This window comes from Suricata suricatta, chromosome 17 (genome assembly GCF_006229205.1).
Source record: "Suricata suricatta isolate VVHF042 chromosome 17, meerkat_22Aug2017_6uvM2_HiC, whole genome shotgun sequence".
Lineage (NCBI taxonomy): Eukaryota > Metazoa > Chordata > Mammalia > Carnivora > Herpestidae > Suricata > Suricata suricatta.
In genome coordinates, this window is record NC_043716.1 from 41427347 (window position 1) to 41431853 (window position 4507).

Consider the following 4507-nt stretch of genomic DNA (forward strand, 5'->3'; position numbering starts at 1 on the left):
TCCTCACGGCACCTGATACTTCCCCCAATTTGCAGATGAGGAACGGAGGCTCAGATAGTTTGGGGAACATCCCTGAAGTCACACGCGCTGGCCCCTCCGCCCGGGGCTAAGAGAGGACGTCAGGCTTGGAGACTTAGCAGGGGGCCGAGAGGCTGAGAAGTACGAGAAGACCAAGACCGGGAGACGGGGGCTCCTGACAAGGCAGACAGGAGATTTCCATGCGGGGTTCCCACAGCTTTTGCAGACAGCAGCTGTGCAAAACTTCATTGGAAGAACCGGGGTATGCTGCTTGCTGTATTTGGGGGGCGGTGGGGAGCCTGTGACAAGACACTGCTGCTCTCCACGTGCTGATGATAACCAGAAACACTGCCCTTTTGCCCAGGAAACCGGATTTCCCTAGTAAATTCCTCACTTTCCACGTTCTTCCACATGAAGATAATCCTTTGCTTCTGTGTTGTTATTTTTTTTTAAGTTTATTTACTTTTGAGAGGGAGAGCACAAGCAAAGAAGGGGCAGAGAGAGATAGAGAGGGAGAGAGAGGGAAAGAGAGAATTCCTAAAGGGCTCCAGACTGTTAGCACAGAGCCCAATGCAGGGCTCGGACTCACAACTGTGAGACCGTGACCTGAGCCAAAGTTGGACATTTAACCAACTGAGCCACGCAGGCGCCCCTCTGTGTCCTTACTTCTAACTGCCTGCTCAACTGTTAACTATACTAAACGTACTCCGACTCATCTCATGGAGGAGAGATGGCTCTCACTCCTGGAGAGAGGATTACTGAAGGGGCAGCCACATCTCCAACAGCTGGTTTTAGAAATGGAAACAGGCACTGGGACCCCCTCCTTTCCCCTTCCCAGGAAGGCCAATGGAACACCTGGCCTGGACCAGTTCAGCTTTCCTCCAAGAACGGTCCTGTTCCCAGACCAGCCCTGTAGACACCCCAAAGGCCCCCCGGACCTGCAGGTAGCAGTACCTCTCCACCCCAGCACTCACCCCACCCTTGGGCCCCGGGATCCTATTTGACCTAAGCCTGCACGTTGAAGTGTCCCAAGCACAAGACATCCCTCTCCACCCCCACCAACACACACTTTTGATCATCTGTTCTGAGTCCAACTGAAAGAGAAATGTCAACTCTACCAAGGAAAGGAAACAACTACCTGGCTAGATGAGAACAACCAGACCCTTAAGTTTCATCACGCCTGGGGTCTGATGGCACCTAAATAGTTCCCGTGGTGTAAGGGTGGTCAAATCCTGCAGGCTTTTCCTGAGAACCGCCAGGCGGGAAGCACCAAGTGCCCTGATGCCCGCAGGGAGGCAAAAATCGGGTAGGCGTTACTGGTCAGAATTTACAGGTGGGAACATTCCAGCAGGGGGCCAACTGACAGCCCCAGTGTTGGACCCTAGGCGAGGTCCTGAACCCAGAGCCGCAGGGGATCAGGTCAGGGGCAGACACTGCTGGAGGCGGGGAGTAGGACAAGTCCACCAGATACTGGTGGGCTAGGCTGGTGGCCTGGCCTCTTAGCACTCATCTCCAGTCTCGGAGTCCCGAACCCCCCAAATCACTCACCTGGTCCAGGACTGGGAGCTTGGGCTTAACTGAGCGTTAGCCCCGCCCCGCGGCTGCCTGGCCCTGCGATTGGCTCCGCGGTCCAGGGGCGGGACCGGACGCCAAACCAATGTGATGGCATTGGACTCCAAGAGAGCTGTTTCCTGTTGTCATTCCTGGGAGGCCACAGCCTCTGGTTGGAGGCTTAGGGGCTGTAGTGTCCAGGAGTGTCCCCCGCCCCCGCCCCCTCCCCACTCCCTCTGGTGAGTCAGGGGTCAGAGGGCGAGGTGAGTGACAGGGAAGGCAGGGCCGAGACGCGAACTGGTGATGGGTCACCAGCCTTGACCGTGATCACAAACCCCTGGTTGCTTTGAAACTGTCCTGCTTCGGAGCTGTTTCCCTTCCCCGCCTGAGCCCCGCACCCTACCCCACTGGGACCCGAACCTTCAGCCCAGACAGCCAATGCTGACCTGTCCCCTCCATCTTCTCCACCTGTGACTGGAGCCCAGCCCTTACCCTCACCCTCTCACCACTGGTCTTGCGTGAGTGCAGCCACACATCACCCCATAGTAGCCCACTTCCAACCGGAGCACAGCCACTTCCCTCCACCTCCTTCTAAGGCATCTCATTCTCAACCGTCAACTTCTTTGGCAATCCCAATGCTCCCCACAAACCTCCTCGACCCCCCTCCCCGAACCCCATTCCCTGTCATTCTGGTTTATCCTTTTTCTGGTTCAGCTATCTTAGCCCAGTCCCCCTGCCCAGACCACCAAGGTCTGCTCAGTCGAAACACCCAACTCCCCCCATGCTCATTTTATACCGACCACCAAAGTAGATGCCCTGTTGAGCCTACCCCGCTCTTGATAACTCTGATCTCAGCCCTGTCTCAAGTCTTGTGTGTATCTTCTTGTCCTCACCTGTTCAACCTCTAACTTCCGAGCCCACCACATTCTTTCCTAAGTCTTTGCTAAACTGCCCCCCAACTCTTGCCCCCTATTCCTACACCCCTACCCAGTCTTTGGAGATTGAGGTCTCCCTATCCCCATCTCAACTCTTCATCCCAGCTCTGTACCCACTCTTCCCTTTGCTGTGGCCGCATGTGATCTGAGAACTCAGGGCAGTCCGTGCCAGCCCACTTGCTGCCCTCCACACCTGCAGCAGCCCAGGTGCTTCTCAGGGCCAGGCAGCTGTGAACCCCTCCGCTGATGCGGGGCCCCAGCTGGTGAGTACGTGTGGAGGAGCAGAGCGCCTGCTCCCGTGGGTCTAGTGTTTTTCCTGGATGTCAGGTCCCCTGTACCTGTCCTCAAGGATTGTGTTTCTGGCGTCCGTATTACGTTACCTGCATTGGCTGCTGGCATGGTGGGCATCACCCTAACACCGGGAAGGCAGGGGATAGCTGCTCATTCCGCCTGGAGCAGTGGCAGCTTAGCGCTTCCTCTCGGGTGATGATCTGGAGAAACTCAAGGGGTCCCCTGTGTGGGGTGGCTGTGGTCACAGAATCACGTCCATGTGTGTCCTGGCACTTAGAAAGGCCCCTCACGCAGTGCTCCTCCTGGTTAGAAGTGGTTGTAGATTAGTCCCACTGCGGAACGGACCAGGTGAGGTTACACGTTGCAAAGCGCATAGGTGAGTGGATCCTGGGGGCGCCGAGGCCTCCCTGGAGGCTGTGGAGTTGCTACCTCTTGCTGCAGGTGCTGGATCATTGTGTTCTGACCATTGATACCCACGCACACAGAGAGCCAAGTCGAGTTGCTAGACATCCTTGAAGCACCCAGCCCCATCCTCAAGATTAATAATCTCCTGGGATTTTTGGGTGCCCATCCCCTCTAAGTTCTGGTGACCACACTCCAAAGGATTGGCCTTTGACAGCGACTGCAAATGGCTCCAAAGAGGACCCGTTGTCTTTGCTTGTCATTTATAGTCTCACTCCTTTGAAAATTGGTTGTCCTTTTCCCTTCAGTCTCCCCCTCCGTTAAGGTGTGATCTCTCTGAAGGGTTTCAGCCTGGTGGCCACCAGGTGTGATGGCAGGAGTTCCACAGTGGCCCCACCACTGAAAACTGGTCTGCCTCAACTTCTGACAGTTGGAGATGGAGACACGTGCCCTGAGCCTTTCTATTGTATTCATCTGTTCTTTCAGCAAGTGTATTTTGAGCACCACTGTGTGCCCTGTGCTATTAGAAGCCCTAGAAATGCAACGGTGAATGAGTCAGGCAGAGTTCCTGCTTTGATCCATTCAGAGTTTGGTTCTTGCTGGAATTTTGAGGGATCTGGGACAAGAATATGGGAGACATGAGTGTTGTTGGATGGAAGGAGAGAGGGAGCAGGGAGGGAAGAAAGATGATCTGGTGTCCATAGACTTCACATTTCTGGCCTCACCCAGTGGCCTTTGGACTGGGAATCAGGAGCTAGAAGTTTCTTGCCCACCAGCTGGTATTCAACTGCTTAATTGCCCTGGCCCCCATACACACTCACACACACACACACACACACACACACACACACACACACACACGCCCATGCCATCCCTCATGGGGCTCTTCTCCAGAAATACAACGTTCTTCAGGTAGAAGGAGGTGCTGTTTGCTCACGCAGCACTCACATGTCTGAAGTGTCAGCTGTCTTTCTGAATCAGATGATAACTTTGTCATTTGTTTCTGACTGAAACCCTGACTGAAATCACCTGGCACAGCAGCTGGAGGACTTAAACACCCACCTGTTGTTGTGCACACCCAGGTGCAGGATCGGAGTCAGGCCGTAGAGACAGGCTGTCCCGGATGGAGGGGAGGTCTCCAAGAAGGAGAGGCTCCTGAATGGAGGGTTTCAAAGAGGGGAAGCCAGCTCATCCATTTCTTCTTTGAACGTAAGTCTCATCCGAGCCCTTCTCCTCTTTTCGTTCTTCCTTAGTCTCTGGAGGACGTGAAATTGGATGTTTATAGAGGGCCAGGCGGTATCACGAAGAGG